The sequence below is a fragment of the Phyllobates terribilis genome, unplaced genomic scaffold, assembly GCF_046119375.1.
Source record: "Phyllobates terribilis strain yellow unplaced genomic scaffold, ASM4611937v1 Scaffold_99__1_contigs__length_5935540, whole genome shotgun sequence".
NCBI lineage: Eukaryota > Metazoa > Chordata > Amphibia > Anura > Dendrobatidae > Phyllobates > Phyllobates terribilis.
This window is the reverse complement of record NW_027362859.1, coordinates 1,006,396-1,029,891: the sequence shown is the minus strand read 5'-3', so window position 1 is coordinate 1,029,891 and position 23,496 is coordinate 1,006,396. Positions and strand designations below refer to the sequence as shown.

General features: G+C 41.8%; 1 pseudogene; it reads left to right on the top strand.

Moving 5' to 3' along the window:
• LOC141198678 (uncharacterized) overlaps positions 1–23,496 on the top strand; it is a 208,436-nt pseudogene that overhangs the window by 115,004 nt on the left and 69,936 nt on the right.

Sequence of the window (23,496 nt, the reverse complement as noted above, 5' to 3'; positions counted from 1 at the left end):
TGTTTGTGTGACCTCAGTACCAAAGGGATGTGTGTCTGTGACCCCAGCACTGAAGGGGTGTGTATCTGTGACCCCTTCAATAAAGGGGTGGCTGTGTGATGGTTTGTGTGTCCCTGGACTAACGGTCTGTGTGTTTGTGTACTGAGCACTGCAGCACTGAAGGGGTGTGTGCACGTGTGTTTATTGTATGTGTATAGAGGTGAGTGTGTATTTTTGTCTGTGTGTGTATGTATGTGTGTGTGTTGAAGTGAGTGTGTATGTGTGTGAATGTTCATGTATGTATTAAAGGTAACCCATCACTTCATTTCAGGCCCCTAAACCACCACCATTGTGAAATACCACTGTGTAATGAGTTTATAAAGATGCCCCTGTATAAATCATTCATTTCTACATTGTGTAGACAATGAGCTTATAATGAACCAACAGTTTATACAAGGACATATTTATTATTCTGTTGGTGCCTTGGTGGTGATTTCATTCCCAGTCCCCTTAAAGGGTTATTTGGGACTTAAGAATTGATGACCTATCTGTAAGATAGCTCATCAGTATGAGATCGGAGGGTCTGACACCTGGCACCCCCACGATCAGCTGAAATCTGCTCCGGCAGTTGCCAGACACATGATAAGCATACTTGATAGGACGCTGCTTCTGGTCTATAGGACGCACACAATACTGAGCAAGATTTTTTGTTGTTAAAAAGTGCGTCATATAGTCTAGAAAATACAGTTAATGACGGTCACTCTTTAACTAAGAAATGCATCTTAACTTATGAAGGACTATATCCGTCATAATTCAGCTCCCCGCATTTCTTGCAGGCTCACACGCCGAGTCTGCATCTTTCTCGGCAGATGATGGCTGTGTTATTCAGCAATCATATGCCTCTAACAGTCGCAGGTTGAGCGGAGCTCTGCCCATGACAGTTAGCCTATTAAATCTTGCTATCAGTGTGTGACAGCGGGATTTAATGTGCGCCAGCAGGGGGTGCACCATTCCATCTCTTCATTGGCGCACCCGTGACTTGATCACTGAAGATCCCTGTCTGTCATCACTGGATTCCTGTGACAGCCAGCCTGTTGCTAGTGTTCATAGGAGACCGTGATTTCTGCTATATATAGCAATGCTGTATATAGCACAAGCAATCAGATGATTGCAGGTTCAAGCCTCCTAAAGAGACGAACAAATACACTGAAAAGTAACAAAAATTAAAAAAGTATAAAAGTTCAAATCATCCCAGTTTTCCCCCCATTAAAAATTAAGAAATATAAAACATTTAAAAAATACACATATTTGGTATCGCTGCTTTTGTAAAAGTCAGATCCATCAAAATATAAAATAAATTAATCCATTTAGTAAACGGCGTAACTAGAACATTACATAAAATGCCAGAATTACAGATTTTCAGTGGTTGCAACAAGACAAAAATATATAATAACAGACAATCAAAACATTGTATATACCCCAAAATGATATCAATATAACCATCAGTCTGTGGTGCAAAAAACTAGCCCTCACGCAGCCCCATTCCCGAAACATGAAAACGCCGCGGCTTTCAGATCTCGGAAAGTGGCGACACAAGCAAATTATTTTTCATCCCTTAAATATAAATCCTATAAATCGTCACTTAAGTAGAACAGATGAAGCTTTACTACTTCCTGCTCCAGCTCCAGCACTTCACCGCTGCCGCTGATCTTTAGTCACAGGCTTCAAGGGTGACATCATGACTGCAGCTCTGCAGCCAATCACTTGGCTCAGTGGGCCACGCTGACAGAGCTTCTAAGCTCAGTGATTGGCTGCAGCAATGATGTGTGCTGAAGTTGAGCCATCACCCCTGCAGCCTGTCACAATAGAGCACAGGAAGCGCTGAAGATCCAGAGCTGGAGCAGCAGGAGAAAGTAAAGCTCTGTGTGTTTTCTCCACCACTGGGAACCTCCTATATATTACATAAAAACATTCCTGAAAACCCCTTTAATCTGACTTTATAGAAAAAGTCTATATCCGGCTACTGTCCTCCCCTCATGAATCACAAAATATGCCAAGTGTGAACAACTCCTGTCCCCAAATGAGGACTTGCAGGCGATCAGTTGATAGTCGGGGGTCCGGCAGTGACACCCTCAGCAATCAGCTGTGTTTTGCTGGATGTAGTGGCCTCTACAGGACACATGTGGTATTACATGGTGCTCTTTCAGAATAATATGTAATATATAATACATGATATCTTGAAGTCTTCCAGAAGAAGATATTGGCAGACAGGTAATGACTTATTACCTACCAGCCATTGTCTCCTTTATCACTCGCTAGTTCTTATACACATTTGGATGATGTCACATCTTCGTTGGAAGCCGTATTAGGAACCTCCATCGCAGATTTTATCATACAGGACGAGTTCTCAGCCAACAGCTATTTGGCCATTGTTCACATGACGTAAGCCTATGTTATATACAGCGATATGCAGCAGGATACACGAGATCCAGGGAAACATCCGATCGCCAGAAATGGGGTCAGGAAGGAATTTTTTTCCCCCCTGAATCAGAATTCTTTTGGGGGGGTTTCTTTGCCTTCTTCTGGATCTTTTGGTCTCAATGACTCTCAGGTGGTCCCCAATGACCGCAGCTCGTTTTGTGGTCTCCACCGGGGCCAATCTGAGAGTGACTGTGACCATAGTTTCATTTCTTAAAGGACCAGTAATATTTTCATTACAATGTTGCTTATTGCTATTTCAATAAAAAAATTTATTTTATATATATATATTGTTTTGTGTTTTTTTCCTGGATTTCACCTTACACAGTGAGAATGATAAGAGTAATCACAAAATATGGGGGCTCCATACACAGAGAGAACTCTGGTATCAAATTCCATGACAATTGTTCTGGGGTTCAGTCTGTGATGGAGCAGTAACATTGTATCCAGGACGTCGTACACACCATGCTACAGAAAGAAGACTGAAGAGCGGGACGCAGCCGCAGAATACAGGAGACACAGGGTCTTGTGTAACGGTAAAAAACAGGAAAGATGTTTAACAAGTGGCCGGGGGGCTCCAGGACCAAACCAGGAGGGAGGCCTCAGTCATCAGTGGCCAATATTCCCATGAAGTGGCCACATTTACCAACCGTTCTGCAGCCACTCGTTTACCTTTGTCCAACACCTCCGTCGGTCCTTGCAGTTATTAGGCCACCACTGAAATGCTTTTCTGACTACACACAGACACGTCCATAGAAACCGTGCATGCCGCCATCACCGTACACAACCAGAGTCCTGGTCCAGACCAGTGGCCTTTCCAATTCAAGTCTACTTGGGTTTAAACAAGGGTCCTATCTCTAAGAGAACCATGTGCTTGCCACTTGGAACAGCAGTAATACAGTAACACCAGGTTAATATTCTTCGGGCACAGAGATGCACAGACAGTGAACTCTCTTAAAAAGAAGAATTGGACTGACATTCCCTAAGCAATAAGTACCCACACAATTGGAGGGACAGATTGCTAGCCCTTGCTGCACCATGGTGTATGCCCAGTGGTGGCCACTCTTAGTCTAAGTTGGCTTTTCAGATTGCATGGTGATAAAGAACCTGAGGGCCATATACCTTCAAGAAAAAGATCTCATAAGGACACGTTGCCTTGAATTGTGAAGAACACAATAATGTTTTCCATACAATTCTATTGTGTTCTATTCAGGATAAATTTAAAAAAAGTCTGGTCCTTAGAAGTTATAAAATGAGGTCAATACAACCTCAGGTGAAGAACAACACATCACAAATTACACCAGGCCATCGAATATTTACCAAAAAATAGACTGAAATGCAGAAACAGTGTGTGAAAGATTAAAGGGGTTGTCCAATGAAAACAAGCTCCAATCTACAGGAACCTTCATCCCCTTTAGATTGGAACGGTGGTCCGCATGCTAAAATGCTGCTCCATTCATTCTATATGAGGCGGCCATGAAGTGCGCCCGACTTTTTTGGACAGATGAGACAGAGTGGCCTTACAGAGAAGGGTCCTTGGATTGGACGCCGAGTTACGGACCCCAAAGCAGCACTGAATATGATGTACTAGTGGGAGTCACGAGTGCAAGGGTTCAAGGGCGCCAGTAGTGGAAGACATAGTGCGCGAAACCGAAGAACAAGTAAGCAGACCTGCTGATCAGCACTGCAGAGCTGAGGCCGAGTTATGGTGAAATAGGGAGCGACAGTGCGCCTCACCAGTCCTGGAGTATATTACAGAGGAAGGATACTGTGTGGAAAATGCTTCATACTGTAAAGGAAACGTACAGAACACTTTGTGCCCCGCGATATCCCTTGTATGTCGGGACGTTGCTAGGGTCCTAAAAGATCAGGGGCCAAAGCCCCAAAGTAGGTGTTTCCCCATACAACCTCCCCGCCACTTAAAAGAGGACCTATACATATATAATTACAGTACACCATTGTTGCTAACCTAAAATACACAACTGAAAGACCAATATTCCCAAAATTACTTCTATACAAGGCAATAATAATCCCGCTACACAATACCCTCTACCATCAACACTACACAGTGAGTACATAGTATTATGATATGACCATTGCCTCTACATAAAAAACACCCTCTACAAAGACCATCTGACTTCTCACATTTCCAGCCCCGTCCCCATCTATTCCCACCCTGCACAACCTCCCCATGCTGCCTGCTCCTCCGACGTGGAATAGGAACCTCAATACTTCAAAAATTATGTCATTACTATGATTACCCTCCACCAATTAATGCTACAAAGACTGTGTGCCAGATAGAGGGGACCTATAAAAATAATAGCGTCCCATAGAAAGTAGTAAAGACCCCACTGTGCTACCTAGCAAGTAATAATGCCAGATATGCTCTTATGAAAGTTTCAATATCTGAAGTGTTCCCTCCAAGCAACAAATACCGTTGAGTATCCCCTTTAAGTAATAATGCCCCCTTAAAGACACAATCAAACTACACCCAACTACAAAGTTCTTCTTCAAGTCTATGGACGATGATTTCGGGGTGGGAAAAGAATAAATTTCTGATGATGCACCCATTTAAAAGAAATAATGTCCTGAGTGCCCCCATAGCACCCGGTATATTGTATGATAGTCCCACAGCTCACTACACACTGTATGATGGTCCCCACAGCTCCCTATGCACTGTATGATGGTCCCCACAGATCCCTACACACTGTATGATGGTCCCCACAGCTCCCTACGCACTGTATAATGATCCCCATAGCTCCCTATACCCTGTATGATGGTCCCCACAGCTCCGTATGCACTGGTATCATGGTCCCCACAGCTTCCTATGCCCTGTATGATGGTACCCACAGTTCCATATGCACTGTATCATGGTCCCCACAGCTCCCTACGCTCTGTATGATGGTCCCCACAGCTCCCTATGCACTGTATGATGGTCCCCACAGATCCCTATGCACTGTATGATGGTACCCACAGCTCCATATGCACTGATATCATGGTCCCCACAGCTCCCTACACTCTGTATGATGGTCCCCACAGCTCCCTATACACTGTAGGATGGTCCCCACAGCTCCCTACACACTGTATGATGGTCCCCACAGCTCCTTAGATACTGCACGATGGTCCCCACAGATCCCTAGACACTGTATGATGGTCCCCACAGTTCCCCCATGCACTGTATGATGGTCCCCATAGTTCCCTATGCATTGCATAATGGTCCCTACAGCTCCCTATGCTCTGTATGATAGTCCCCACAGCTCCCTATGCCCTGTATGATGGTCCCCACATCTCCCTATGCACTGCATAATGGTCCCCACAGCTCCCTATGCACTGCATAATGGTCCCCACAGCTCCCTATGCACTGTATGATGGTCTACACAGCTCCCTATGTATTGTATGATGGTCTACACAGCTCCCTATGCATTGTCTGATGGTCCCCACAGCTCCCTATGCACTGTATGAAGGTCTCTACAACTCCTTATAACTGGCATGATGGTCCCTACAATAACCTATATCCTGTATAATGGCCCTCACAGCCCCATATATACAGTACTGTATGATGGCCCCCGCAGCTCAATATATACTGTATGATGGCCCCCACACCCACTTGTACACTATATTATGGCCCCTACAGCTCCCTTTATACTGTATGATGTCCCCACAGCCCCTTATAAACTGTATTCTGGCACCCACTCCCCATTTTATATAATATGATGGCCCCACTGCCCCTTATATATAGCATGATGACTCCCATAGCCCCTTATAGTATGATGACACTCACACCCCTTATATATACAGGTGCATCTCACTAAATTAGAATATCATCAAAAAGTTTATTTATTTTAGTTCTTCAATGCTGAAAATGAAACTCATATATTATATAGAGTCATTACAATCAAAGTGATCTATTTCAAGTGTTTATTTCTGTTAATGTTGATGATTATGGCCAGGGGCGCACATAGAAATCATGAGGCCCCATAGCAGAAGCTCCAATTGGACCCCCCCCCACCAAAAAAATAAAGAAATATTTGTCTGTGTCACAGAAGAGCCGATCTCACAACTTTCCAGCCTTTACTTCGCTTTTCTAATTTTCCTCCTACTGAAGTCCTAGATCCCTCTTTCATTGCCCCCATGAAGTATGATGCCAATAAAAGTGCCCCCCAAACACAGTATGATACCCCCATGGTGCATTCCTCCACATTAGCCTCTACATGAACAGTATAATGACCTTATTGTACCCAACTTCAACTCCCAAGGCAAAGTATGGTGACCCTAACACTGTATGATTCCCCCAACTGTGACTCCCACACAGCCCTCCATACAGTATAATGGGCCTACATACAGTATAATGGCCCACACTAGCCCTCCAAACAGTATGATGGACCCCACACAAACCTTCACACCGTATAATTGCTTTCATACAGTATAACGGCCCCCCACATAGCCCTCAAAATATCATAATGGCCCCACATAGACTTCCATATAGTATAATATGCCACCCATAATCCTCCATATAGTATAATGCACCCTCCAAAATCCTCCATATAGTATAATGCACCCCCCACAATCCTCCATATAGTATAATGAACTTCCCATGGTCCTCGATAGAATATAATGCACTCCCCATAGTCCTCCATACAGTATATTTCACACCCCAAAGGGTAAAATGCAGCCCCCATATAGTATAATGCACCACACAGTCCTGCAGTATTATGGGCACCACGTACTCACTGATTTTAAAATACCGTATGTTTTAAATAAGACGACCCGAGTATAAGCCGAGGCCCCTAATTTTACCACAAAAAAACTGGGAAAACGTATTGAGTTGAGTATAAGCCTAGGGTGGGAAATGCAGCAGCTACTGGAAAATTTCACCATCCTGGTATGTATGGCACCCCTCATCCCCCAGTCCTGGTACATATGGCACCCCTCATCCCCCAATCCTGGTATGCATGGCCCCCTCATCCCCCAATCCTGGTATGTATGGCCTCCTCATCCACAAATCTTGGTATCTGTGGCCTCCTCATCCCCCAATCTTGGTATGTGTGGCCTCCTCATCCCCCAATCCTGGTATGTATGGCCTCCTCATCCCCCAATCCTGGTATGTGTGGCCTCCTCATCCCCCAATCCTGGTATGTGTGGCCTTCTCATTCCCCAATCCCCTGGTATGTGTGGCCCCCTCATCCCCCCAATCCTGGTATGTATGGCCTCCTCATCCACCAATCTTGGTATCTGTGGCCTCCTCATCCCCCAATCTTGGTATGTGTGGCCTCCTCATCCCCCAATCCTGGTATGTGGGGCCTCCTCACCCCCCCAATCCTGGTATGTGTGGCCCCATCACTGCACACTGTCTGTCATCACTGTATTCCTGTGACAGCCAGCCTGTTGCTAGTGTTCATAGCAGACCGTGATTTCTGCTATATATAGCAATGCTGTATATAGCACAAGCAATCAGATGATTGCAGGTTCAAGCCCCCTAAAGAGAAGAACAAATACAGTGAAAAGTAAAAAAAAATGAAAAAAGTATAAAAGTTCAAATCATCCCAGTTTTCCCCCCATTAAAAATTAAGAAATATAAAACATTTAAAAAATACACATATTTGGTATCGCTGCGTTTGTAAAAGTCAGATCCATCAAAATATAAAATAAATTAATCCATTTAGTAAACGGCGTAACTAGAAAATTACATAAAATGCCAGAATTACAGATTTTCAGTCGTTGCAACAAGAAAAAAATATAAAATAACAAACAATAAAAACATTGTATATACCCCAAAATGATATCAATATAACCATCACTTTGTGGTGCAAAAAACTAGCCCTCACGCAGCCCCATTCCCGAAAAATGAAAACGCCGCGGCTTTCGGATCTCGGAAAGTGGCGACACAAGCAAATTATTTTTATTATTTTTTTTTACAAATTTCAGAATTTTTTTTCATCACTTAAATATAAATCCTATAAATCGTCACTTAAGTAGAAGAGATGAAGCTTTACTACCTCCTGCTCCAGCTCCAGCACTTCACCGCTGCCGCTGATCTTTAGTCACTGGCTTCAAGGGTGACATCATGACTGCAGCTCTGCAGCCAATCACTTGGCTCAGTGGCCCACGCTGACAGAGCTTCTAAGCTCAGTGATTGGCTGCAGCAATGATGTATGCTGAAGTTGAGCCATCACCCCTGCAGCCAGTCACAATAGAGCACAGGAAGCGCTGAAGATCCAGAGCTGGAGCAGCAGGAGAAAGTAAAGCTCTGTGTGTTTCCTCTACCACTGGGAACCTCCTATATATTACATAAAAACATTCCTGAAAACCCCTTTAATCTGACTTTATAGAAAAAGTCTATATCCGGCTACTGTCCTCCCCTCATGAATCACAAAATATGCCAAGTGTGAACAGCTCCTGCCCCCAAATGAGGACTTGCAGGCGATCAGTTGATAGTCGGGGGTCTGGCAGTGAACCCCCTCAGCAATCAGCTGTGTTTTGCTGGACGTAGTGGCCTCTCCAGGACACATGTGGTATTACATGGTTCGCTTTCAAAATAATATGTAATATGTAATACATGATATCTTGAAGTCTTCCAGAAGAAGATATTGGCAGACAGGTAATAACTTATTACCTACCAGCCATTGTCTCCTTTATCACTCGCTAGTTCTTATACACATTTGGATGATTTCACATCTTCATTGGAAGCCGTATTAGGGACCTCCATCGCAGATTTTATCATACAGGACGAGTTCTCAGCCATCAGCTATTTGGCCATTGTTCACATGACGTAAGCCTATGTTATATACAGCGATATGCAGCAGGATACACGAGATCCAGGGAAATATCCAATGGCCAGAAATGGGGTCAGGAATGGTATGTGTGGCCTTCTCATCCCCCAATCCTGGTATGTGTGGCCCCCTCATCCCCCAATCCTGGTATGTATGGCCTCCTCACCCCCCAATCCTGGTATGTGTGGCTCCATCACTGCACACACAAAAAATAAACACTTATACTCCCCTTCCTTCCTCACCTCTGCTCCAGAGCTGCTGTGTTCTGTCTGCCAGCAGCTCATGTTGGTATCTGAGCAGTGCGCACTCTCAGTTGTCGAGGTGAGCTGCTGCTGCTGCCGGCATATTCACTCCTCTCCACACCGGGACTATGAGCGTTGACAAGCGTGAATATGCATTCTCTTTAGTAGCGGGCACTGTAAGCAGGAGCCACGGCTCAGCGCTCCTCCGTGCCCGCTACTAAAGAGAATGAATATTCCCTCTTCTCCACGCCCATGGAAGTGGAGAAGAGGGAATATTCATGTCCCTTTAGCAGCGGGCACACGTGGTAGCTACAGCAGCCGCTACTGCGTGTGCCCGCTCCTCCGCCGCCGCAACCTCCCACCCCCCCAATACTCACCTATCCTCCTCGCTCCCCCGAGGCTCACGGGCCCCATAGCAGTGGTGTGGCCTGCCACCATTGGCGGTACGTCACTGATTATGGCTTACAGCCAATGAAATCACAAAAGTCATTATCTCAGTAAATTAGAATACTTTATAACATCAGCCTGAAAAATGTTTTTAAAATCCGAAATGTTGGCCTACTGAAATGTATGTTTAGTAAATGCACTCAATACTTGGTCAGGCTCCTTTTGCATCAATTACTGCATCAATGCGGCGTGGCATGGAGGCGATCAGACTGTGGCACTGCTGAGGTGTTATGGAAGCCCAGGTGGCTTTGATAGCAGCCTTCAGCTCGTCTGCTTTGTTGGGTTTGGTGTCTCTTATCTTCATCTTGACAATACCCCATAGATTCTCTATAATAGATTCTCTATGGGGTTAAGGTCATTTGAGTTTGCTGACCAATTAATCACAGTGATAGGCTGTGTGCCCACGTAGCGTTTTTCAAGCATTTTTGATGCGGAATTTCCGCAGCGGAAACGCTTGTAAAACGCTTGGTAACCCGCACCCCATGGTCCCCAATGTGATTCCGCAAGTTCTATGCACATGCTGCGGATTTTTCCGCAGCGTTTATGCTGCGTTCAAAAATCCGCAGCATGTCATTTAATTTTGCGTTTCCGCAAGCAGAATTGCCTTTGTCCAATGCATAAAAAACGCAAGGCAATTCCGCATGTGGAAAACGCGTGATAAACGCGCGAAAAATGCGCGATAAACGCGTGCGGAATTCCGCATGCGTTTTTCCGGGAGAGGACTTGCAGAAATGAAGCAGAAATTTTCTGCTTCATAAATGCAACGTGGGCACATAGCCTTACAGTTGTGTGTAAACCAGGTATTGGTACTTTTGGCAGTGTGGACAGGTGCCAAGTCCTGCTGGAGAATGAAATTTCCATCTCCAAAAAGCTTCTCGGCAGAGGGAAGCATGAAGTGCTGTAAAATGTCCTGGTAGACGGCTGCGCTGACTTAGGTGTTGATAAAACACAGTGGACCTACACCAGCAGATGACATGGCTCTCCAAGCCATCACTAATTGTGGAAACTTCACACTAGACCTCCAGCAGCTTGGATTGTGGCCTCTCCACTCTTCCTCCAGACTCTGGGACCTTGATTTCCAAAGGAAAATTGGAACTCTGGGACCTTGTGGATGGTGTCAATGACTGCCTTCTTGGCATTTGTCAAGTCAGCAGTCTTCCCCATGATTGTGGAGCCTACTGAAACAGACTATGTGACATTTTTAAACACTTAGGAAGCCGTTGCAGGTGTTTTTTGTTCATTATTCTAATTTACTGAGATAATAACTTTAGTGTTTTCATTGGCTGTAAGCCATAATCCTCTACATTAACAGAAATAAACACTAGAAATATATCACTCTGTCTGTAATGACTCTATATAATATATGAGTTTCACTTTTTGTATTGAAGAACTGAAATAAATTAACTTTTTGATGATATTGTAATTTAGTGAGATGCACCTGCATATGATGACTGTTGCCCCCAGTGGAATATATGCGGTGTCTATTTTGGGATATTTTAGTATACTCATGATGATACTATAGATAGCCATTATACCTGGAATGGCCCCTTCCTTGTGTGCCTGGCTTTTTTTCGCTTACATGTCTAACAATCACATATGTGTTGTGTCCCTTCCCCCATCATCCTATTTTTCTATTGCTGAATAAATATGATAGATTTTATACTCCCTGGACTCCTTTGATGGTCTTTTACCCTGCGGGGTTTTCTTTCATATATGGACTCGCTGTGTGGTGGTGATGGTAGAGGACATTGTGTAGCAGGATCATTTTGGCCTTGTATAGTAGTAATTTTGGGAATATTGGTCTTTGTATAGTGTATTTTAGATTAGCAGCAGTGGTATACTGTAATTATATATGTATAAATCCTCTTTTAAGTGGCAGGGAGGTTATATGGGGAAACATGTACTTTGGGGCTGGGGTCCCTGATCTCTTAGGACCCCAGCAACGCTCCTGCACTGGGGAAAAGCAGGGTCTGGAGACCACTTTAATATGATCATTTTACGGATATGACGCCAAAGAAACTAATGAAGTGCTTTGCAAAGTGCCATAATTTTCACAATTCTGAAAATAAATTGTAAGTTTAGTTCCACTATAAGTGATGTTAATTCTGTTATGAGAGCTAACCTTCTGAGACAATTTATCAATGCGCTGTGTGAATTGTCACATTAAGCTTTGCTACATCTATACATAGTGAAGTTCAGGATGAAAATGCTGCAGGTCCCATCTCTTCTACAGAACAATCCCATGGAAATAAAGCTGATCATTTTATCAGACGGGATAATTAGAACTTACCTGGTTGGATCCTTTGTTTCTGGTGGTTTCTTTCCCAGGTCGTCATTAAGGCCCTTTACAATAAGCTCCAAAAACTCATCGGACTTTCTGAATCTTTCAAGCGTTTTCTCCATCACAGAAAGGACAGAAAGGAGGCGCTTATCCTGGCAGAGGAGAATCAGAGATATATTGTTCTACATCTTCCAGATGTTTGGATTTATCTACAGACTAATGATTAATCTCGCATGAAGAATGATAATATTATCAGAGATCACAATTTTGGGGTAAAATTATTCAATTTTAAATATATATATATATAGCAATTACATTATTCTGACAAGAGCAATTTTTTGTTTTTTTCCTCCCTTTTTCCCAAAAAATCTAACTTTGTTTTTTCATTAACACAGACGGAGGGCTTGTGTTTTGTGGGACTAGTTGTTCTTTGGAATGACAACATTCAATTTAGCACATAAAGTATTGAAAAATGGGGGAAAAAATCAAAGTAAGGTTATTATTTTTGTTTTCGTTACAGCATTGACCCGACGTGTAATAGATTTATATATAATGAAAGATTGTACTTATGTCAATGCAGCAGAAACAAATATTGTTTTACGCTTTTTCTTTTTTATAGTTTCCAGAAAACCGCAAAACCTTCAGCAGAAAATGACATGAATGAGAACATCTGCCCGGCTTGTACTGGATCCGGGGGTGTTACGTACAAGGCGAAGTCCCCAGAATAAGGATTTGCTTCATTTTGGTGCAGAGTTTCTAGTAGTTTCTGGTTACTACTGTTACAGGCAGATGCCGTCTGCATAATACAGCCAGCACCGCCTCAACCCCTCCATGCATGTGGACCCCGGCACAAACACTCCGGTACATCCTTTTATGCTAAGACATTAGTAAATCTACAATTATCACACACAACTTATATACAGAAACCTCCCAACCGTCCCCGATCCAATGGGACTGTCCGGCTGTCGCTGGAGGTCGGGGCTATGTCCTGAGGAGCTGTGTTCTGTCAGGACAGTCCGTGTAGTACAAGAACGTCTCATGCCGTGCTGCTGTGATCGCTCCTGGAGAGGGGCAGCATCCGCTCCGCACGCCTCATACACACCCGGCTCCGCTCCGTACACCTCGTACACACCCGGCTCCGCTCCGTACGCCGCGTACACGCGCGGCTCCGCTCCGTACGCCTCGTACACGCGCGGCTCCGCTCCGTACGCCTCGTACACGCGCGGCTCCGCTCCGTACGCCTCGTACACACGCGGCTCTGCTCCGTACACCTCGTACACACGCGGCTCTGTTCCGTACACCTCGTACACACGCGGCTCTGCTCCGTACACCTCGTACACACGCGGGCTCTGTTCCGTACGCCTCGTACACACACGGCTCTGCTCCGTACACCTCGTACACACAGCTCTGCTCCGTACACCTCGTACACACGCGGGCTCTGTTCCGTACACCTCGTACACACGCGGCTCCGCTCCGTACACCTCGTACACACGCGGCTCTGCTCCGTACGCCTCGTACACGCCCGGCTCCGCTCCGCACGCCTCGTACACACGCGGCTCCGCTCCGTACACCTCGTACACACACGGCTCTGCTACATCCACACTGTAAACCCCTCCTGACCCCACACATAAACTTCAGCTCATCCAGCACCATGACAACCAGCACAGCAGAGTCCTGCATCCACTGAGGCCCCTGATCATGTGACCCCTGACTCCTCCCCTCCTGTGACCTCATCACAGCTCCTGTGCGCACAGAGCAGCCATATATGTGGTGGCGGCTCTGCAGGTGGAGGTATGTGGAGACCACCATTACTGGGCGCATTAACCCCTTCAGCACGGAGACTCTTTTGGGGTCTCTGTGTGGTGTGAACACTTGCACAGGTGTAGCTAGGTGTTCAGCTCCGGGGGGCGCAGTATCTGAGTGGTCCCTTACTGGTAACCCATGATCATACTATGCTGGTGCAGCCTATTACTGGAGATGACCGCGCTGTAACTGAAAGAAAAATCTCCACAAAGTCCCACACTATTCCCGCCATACAGTGACATCTAGTGGTAGATCCCGGTCCTGCAGGACATATAGACTACAGCACAGTTGCAGATAATCACAGCTGATGTTCTTTCTGATGGAGTCGTTCACTTTTCCATCTTTCTCAGAAAGACATTGTGACTTCTCCAGCCAGGACTCGTCTGCGGAGATTACAGCACAGACACATCTGACTCCTCACCACCGTCCCCATCTATTCCCAACCTGCACAATCTCCGCATCCTACTCGCCTCTCCCCCGCTCCCCTGCAGGGCATCGTCGTCTTCTGAAGACTGTAGCTGACTTCAGTGTCCAAGCAACGGGGGTGAACGACATCACTGCGATGCGCCCAGTCACATGCACGCCACCGTCACTGCTGGCCCTTGATTGGCCGGCAGCGTGTATTGTGGCACATGGACCCGGCAAGTTTGTGCTCTGTAATACCCTCCGGTGTCATTGTATTGAAGACACTGTGTCTGTGAATTCGCACACTCAATATCTTCAATAAAGCGGCGCCGTAATGCGGCATGCACATGCGCTGACTCTGGAAACAAATAGTGCAGGCTTCGGACAGAAGGACACAATCACCATTATATATATGTTACCAGTCTTATATACACATGTATACAGCCGTTTCCTTTATTCATATGCACACACCAGTGCTACAAGCGTTTCTCACTAAATTAGAATATCATCAAAAAGTTAGTTTATTTCAGTTCTTCAATACAAAAAGTGAAACTCCTATATTATGTAGAGTCATTACACACAGAGTGATCTATTATATAGAGTCATTACACAGAGGGATCTATTATATAGAGTCATTACACACAGAGGGATCTATTATATAGAGTCATTACACACAGAGGGATCTATTATATAGAGTCATTACACACAGAGGGATCTATTATATAGAGTCATTACACACAGAGTGATCTATTATATAGAGTCATTACACACAGAGGGATCTATTATATAGAGTCATTACACACAGAGGGATCTATTATATACAGTCATTACACACAGAGGGGTCTATTATATAGAGTCATTACACACAGAGGGGTCTATTATATAGAGTCATTACACACAGAGGGATCTATTATATAGAGTCATTACACAGAGGGATCTATTATATAGAGTCATTACACAGAGGGATCTATTATATAGAGTCATTACACACAGAGGGATCTATTATATAGAGTCATTACACACAGAGGGATCTATTATATAGAGTCATTACACACAGAGGGATCTATTATATACAGTCATTACACACAGAGTGATCTATTATATAGAGTCATTACACACAGAGGGATCTATTATATAGAGTCATTACACACAGAGGGATCTATTATATACAGTCATTACACACAGAGTGATCTATTATATAGAGTCATTACACAGAGGGATCTATTATATAGAGTCATTACACGCAGAGGGATCTATTATATAGAGTCATTACATACAGAGTGATCTATTATATAGAGTCATTACACACAGAGGGATCTATTATATAGAGTCATTACACACAGAGGGATCTATTATATAAAGTCATTACACACAGGGATCTATTATATAGAGTCATTACACACAGAGGGATCTATTATATAGAGTCATTACACACAGAGGGATCTATTATAGAGCCTCATTACACACAGAGGGATCTATTATATAGAGTCATTACACACAGAGGGATTTATTATATAGAGTCATTACACACAGAGTGATCTATTATATAGAGTCATTACACACAGAGGGATCTATTATATAGAGTCATTACACACAGAGAGATCTATTATATAGAGTCATTACACACCGAGGGGTCTATTATATAGAGTCATTACACACAGAGGGATCTATTATATAGAGTCATTACACACAGAGGGATCTATTATATAGAGGCATTCCAGACAGAGAGATCTATTATATAGAGTCATTACACACAGAGGGATCTATTATATAGAGTCATTACACACAGAGGGATCTATTATATAGAGTCATTACACACAGAGGGATCTATTATATAGAGTCATTACACACAGAGGGATCTATTATATAGAGTCATTACACACTGAGAGATCTATTATATAGAGTCATTACACACAGAGGGATCTATTATATAAAGTCATTACACACAGGGATCTATTATATAGAGTCATTACACACAGAGGGATCTATTATATAGAGTCATTACACACAGAGGGATCTATTATAGAGCCTCATTACACACAGAGGGATCTATTATATAGAGTCATTACACACAGAGGGATTTATTATATAGAGTCATTACACACAGAGTGATCTATTATATAGAGTCATTACACACAGAGGGATCTATTATATAGAGTCATTACACACAGAGAGATCTATTATATAGAGTCATTACACACCGAGGGGTCTATTATATAGAGTCATTACACACAGAGGGATCTATTATATAGAGTCATTACACACAGAGGGATCTATTATATAGAGGCATTCCAGACAGAGAGATCTATTATATAGAGTCATTACACACAGAGGGATCTATTATATAGAGTCATTACACACAGAGGGATCTATTATATAGAGTCATTACACACAGAGGGATCTATTATATAGAGTCATTACACACAGAGGGATCTATTATATAGAGTCATTACACACAGAGGGATCTATTATATAAAGTCATTACACACAGGGATCTATTATATAGAGTCATTACACACAGAGGGATCTATTATATAGAGTCATTACACACAGAGGGATCTATTATAGAGCCTCATTACACACAGAGGGATCTATTATATAGAGTTATTACACACAGAGGGATTTATTATATAGAGTCATTACACACAGAGTGATCTATTATATAGAGTCATTACACACAGAGGGATCTATTATATAGAGTCATTACACACCGAGGGGTCTATTATATAGAGTCATTACACACAGAGGGATCTATTATATAGAGTCATTACACACAGAGGGATCTATTATATAGAGTCATTACACACAGAGAGATCTATTATATAGAGTCATTACACACCGAGGGGTCTATTATATAGAGTCATTACACACAGAGGGATCTATTATATAGAGTCATTACACACAGAGGGATCTATTATATAGAGTCATTACAGACAGAGATCTATTATATAGAGTCATTACACACAGAGGGATCTATTATATAGAGTCATTACACACAGAGGGATCTATTATATAGAGTCATTACACACAGAGGGATCTATTATATAGAGTCATTACACACAGGGATCTATTATATAGAGTCATTACACACAGAGGGATCTATTATATAGAGTCATTACAGACAGAGAGATCTATTATATAGAGTCATTACACACAGAGGGATCTATTAGATAGTCATTACACACAGAGGGATCTATTAGAGTCATTACACACAGAGGGATCTATTATATAGAGTCATTACACACAGAGGGATCTATTATATAAAGTCATTACACACAGGGATCTATTATATAGAGTCATTACACACAGAGGGATCTATTATAGAGCCTCATTACACACAGAGGGATCTATTATATAGAGTCATTACACACAGAGGGATTTATTATATAGTCATTACACACAGAGTGATCTATTATATAGAGTCATTACACACAGAGGGATCTATTATATAGAGTCATTACACACAGAGAGATCTATTATATAGAGTCATTACACACCGAGGGGTCTATTATATAGAGTCATTACACACAGAGGGATCTATTATATAGAGTCATTACACACAGAGGGATCTATTATATAGAGTCATTACACACAGAGGGATCTATTATATAGAGTCATTACACACAGAGGGATCTATTATATAGAGTCATTACACACAGAGGGATCTATTATATAGAGTCATTACAGACAGAGAGATCTATTATATAGAGTCATTACACACAGAGGGATCTATTATATACAGTCATTACACACAGAGTGATCTATTATATAGAGTCATTACACAGAGGGATCTATTATATAGAGTCATTACACGCAGAGGGATCTATTATATAGAGTCATTACACACCGAGGGGTCTATTATATAGAGTCATTACACACAGAGGGATCTATTATATAGAGTCATTACACACAGAGGGATCTATTATATAGAGGCATTCCAGACAGAGAGATCTATTATATAGAGTCATTACACACAGAGGGATCTATTATATAGAGTCATTACACACAGAGGGATCTATTATAGAGCCTCATTACACACAGAGGGATCTATTATATAGAGTCATTACACACAGAGGGATTTATTATATAGAGTCATTACACACAGAGTGATCTATTATATAGAGTCATTACACACAGAGGGATCTATTATATAGAGTCATTACACACAGAGAGATCTATTATATAGAGTCATTACACACCGAGGGGTCTATTATATAGAGTCATTACACACAGAGGGATCTATTATATAGAGTCATTACACACAGAGGGATCTATTATATAGAGTCATTCCAGACAGAGAGATCTATTATATAGAGTCATTACACACAGAGGGATCTATTATATAGAGTCATTACACACAGAGGGATCTATTATATAGAGTCATTACACACAGAGGGATCTATTATATAGAGTCATTACACACAGAGGGATCTATTATATAGAGTCATTACACACAGAGGGATCTATTATATAAAGTCATTACACACAGGGATCTATTATATAGAGTCATTACACACAGAGGGATCTATTATATAGAGTCATTACACACAGAGGGATCTATTATAGAGCCTCATTACACACAGAGGGATCTATTATATAGAGTTATTACACACAGAGGGATTTATTATATAGAGTCATTACACACAGAGTGATCTATTATATAGAGTCATTACACACAGAGGGATCTATTATATAGAGTCATTACACACCGAGGGGTCTATTATATAGAGTCATTACACACAGAGGGATCTATTATATAGAGTCATTACACACAGAGGGATCTATTATATAGAGTCATTACACACAGAGAGATCTATTATATAGAGTCATTACACACCGAGGGGTCTATTATATAGAGTCATTACACACAGAGGGATCTATTATATAGAGTCATTACACACAGAGGGATCTATTATATAGAGTCATTACAGACAGAGATCTATTATATAGAGTCATTACACACAGAGGGATCTATTATATAGAGTCATTACACACAGAGGGATCTATTATATAGAGTCATTACACACAGAGGGATCTATTATATAGAGTCATTACACACAGGGATCTATTATATAGAGTCATTACACACAGAGGGATCTATTATATAGAGTCATTACAGACAGAGAGATCTATTATATAGAGTCATTACACACAGAGGGATCTATTAGATAGAGTCATTACACACAGAGGGATCTATTAGATAGAGTCATTACACACAGAGGGATCTATTATATAGAGTCATTACACACAGAGGGATCTATTATATAAAGTCATTACACACAGGGATCTATTATATAGAGTCATTACACACAGAGGGATCTATTATAGAGCCTCATTACACACAGAGGGATCTATTATATAGAGTCATTACACACAGAGGGATTTATTATATAGTCATTACACACAGAGTGATCTATTATATAGAGTCATTACACACAGAGGGATCTATTATATAGAGTCATTACACACAGAGAGATCTATTATATAGAGTCATTACACACCGAGGGGTCTATTATATAGAGTCATTACACACAGAGGGATCTATTATATAGAGTCATTACACACAGAGGGATCTATTATATAGAGTCATTACACACAGAGGGATCTATTATATAGAGTCATTACACACAGAGGGATCTATTATATAGAGTCATTACACACAGAGGGATCTATTATATAGAGTCATTACAGACAGAGAGATCTATTATATAGAGTCATTACACACAGAGGGATCTATTATATAGAGTCATTACACACAGAGGGATCTATTATATAGAGTCATTACACACAGAGGGATCTATTATATAGAGTCATTACACACAGAGGGATCTATTATATAGAGTCATTACAGACAGAGAGATCTATTATACACTGTCTATTTGTATGGTAAATTACATAGCCAAACTAAATTGGGAGGCACTAATTTACTGCATATAGATTTCCAAGTGACTTTATATTTGCATAATTTCTTAAAGGGGTCTAGTGATAAAATGTCTTTATTGTAAATTTTTATTTCCATCCACCAAAGAACTGGCTACAAACTCCCAATTTACTTTGGCTATGTAATTTACCATGCAAATAGACAGCGTGTCTGAAACTGTTAACACATCAGGATGACAATCTGAGTGTCAGATATTAAAAGTAAAACACCCCTGTAGTTTGTGTGCGAAATAGCCATAGTAATAATAATAAAAAAAAAATCTTATTCCTATCAGGATTTGAAATCTAACACTGCAGCTTTAGAGACTGGTGCCTTACTATTGTGCTATCCAGTCAAGTGATACTAACTGATACCTTTTCTTGTCTTATGAGATCAACCATGAAAATACTCAGGATGACTAAAAGTCATTATGATTCTGAAGTTTGAAGTAAGTCACACATCAGACTCACACATCAGAATTAAATATCATTTGAATTTGGCTTGCTTTCAGTCTGTGCATAAGTCCCAATGAGTTTTAGACAAGTGTGCACTGAAAATAATGTAACCAAATAGAACTCCTATATTTTTACAGCTGAGTTTATAGTTCAGTGGTTAGTGCACTGGCTTTGGGACACAGAATTTTGGGGTCAAGTCCCAACAGCGAACAGTTAATTTTTTTTTATTATTATTATTACAGTTGTCAAAGTCACTTGTCAGAATCACTCGTCAAAATCACTTGTCAGAATCACTCGTCAAAATCACTTGTCAGAATCACTCATCAAAATCACTTGTCAGAATCACTCGTCAAAATCACTTGTCAGAATCACTCATCAAAATCACTTGTCAGAATCACTCGTCAAAATCACTTGTCAGAATCATTTGTCAAAATCACTTGTCAAAATCACTTGTCAGAATCACTCGTCAAAATCACTTGTCAGAATCATTTGTCAAAATCACTTGTCAGAATCACTCGTCAAAATCACTTGTCAGAATCACTCATCAAAATCACTTGTCAGAATCACTCATCAAAATCACTTGTCAGAATCACTCATCAAAATCACTTGTCAGAATCACTCGTCAAAATCACTTGTCAGAATCATTTGTCAAAATCACTTGTCAGAATCACTCATCAAAATCACTTGTCAGAATCACTCGTCAAAATCACTTGTCAGAATCATTTGTCAAAATCACTTGTCAGAATCACTCGTCAAAATCACTTGTCAGAATCACTCGTCAAAATCACTTGTCAGAATCACTCGTTAAAATCACTTGTCAGAATCACTCATCAAAATCACTTGTCAGAATCACTCATCAAAATCACTTGTCATGTTGGAACGTCCAAGTACGTCCCATGCGCAGCTTCCGGGCTGATGAGTGCAAATTTGCCTCCAGTATTTGCTGATAACGTGCTGCATTCATCTTTCCTTCAACTTTTACCAAGTTTCCTGTGCCTTTGTAGCTCGCACAATCCCAAAACATAAGCGATCCACCTCCGTGCTTTACAGTAGGAATGGTGTTCCTTTCATCATAGGCCTTGTTGACCTCTATCTAAATGTAATGTTTATGTTTGTGGCCAAAAAGTTCAATTTTGGTCTCATCACTCCAAATTACCTTGTTCCAGAAGTTTTGAGGCTTGTCTCTGTGCTGTTTGGCGTATTGTAGGCGAGATGCTTTGTGGCATTTGCACAGTAATGGCTTTCTTCTGGCGACCATGCACCCATTTTTCTTTAATTGCCTCCTTATTGTGCATCTTGAAACAGCCACCCCGCTAGTTTTCATAGAGTCATGAATTACAGCTGATGTTATTTGTGGGTTTTTCTTTGAATCCCAAACAATTTTCCTGGCAGTTGTGGCTGAAATTTTTGTTGGTCTACCTGACCATGGTTTGGTTTTTACAGAGCCCCTTATTTTCCATTTGTTATTCATAGTTTGAATGCTGCTGACTGGCATTATCAATTCCTTGGCTATTTTTTTTTGTATCCCTTTCTTGTGTTATATAGTTCAACTACCTTTTCTCGTAGATCCGTTGACAATTCTTTTCACTCACAATCCAGAAACGTCAGTGGCTGGATGAAAGATGCAAGAGTCTGTCTGGATCCCAGAAACTCACTCAGCTTTTATGCACACACACTGATTACAAGCACACAGGTTACAGGTGAGGATGTTACCTTTAGTTGCCATTCAAACCCATTTGTGTCAAATTTTGTGCATGTTATCAGGCCAAAATCACCAGGGTATGTGAACTTTTGATCAGGGTTATTTGGATGTTTTGGGTTGTCATAAAGATTTAAATGAGACGCGAATTAGCGTTATGGAAGATGAGTCTATGAGAAACATATTCAGCTACAGACTCCAAGGAAGAAACTGCTTGTGGTCTGTGGTCTAAAATATATAGGTTTTATTACTAGATGTAAAGAAGAAAACTAGATACTGTAAAATAATATATCTCCTCATATGTTTCCCTTATTATCTCCAGTAATTGTATTATCACACAGGATTTTTATAATGTTACATCGTCTCATCTTCTTCTCATTCAGGTCTCTACAATATCGGACCCTCTCAGTGAATATCTTCTATATAAGAGAATTTTCCTGATTTACCCATCAAGGATGGTTATGGACAGAGACAAGATGGCGGAGAGGATATTACACCTCACTCTAGAGATCCTCTTCCGGCTTACTGGAGAGGTGAGAGATTCTGATGACGTCACATTACATCATTCTTATCTATGGGAATAACAGATGGACAGAACTGGAGAGGTGAGGACTCTGGAAATGTCTGGAGTGAGATTTATTAATGTGTCTCTCCATTACCAGGATTATACAGTAGTGAAGAAGACCTCTAGTGAGCGCTGTCAGGATCCTGTGTCTGAGGGATGGGGAAGACCCCTGAGCCTAATCACAGGGCCTCCACCTCACCCCTTCATACATGAGGACATCAATGACCAGAAGATCCTAGAACTCACCTACAAGATGATTGAGCTGCTGACTGGAGAGGTGACACTGCTGGGAATGCTGGGACATTATACAGTAGTGCTATGGAGGGATCGGGGGGATGACGGTATCATTATATGTGTCAGGTTCCTATAAGGTGTCAGGATGTCGCCGTCTATTTCTCCATGGAGGAGTGGGAGTATTTAGAAGGACACAAAGATCTGTACAAGGACGTCAT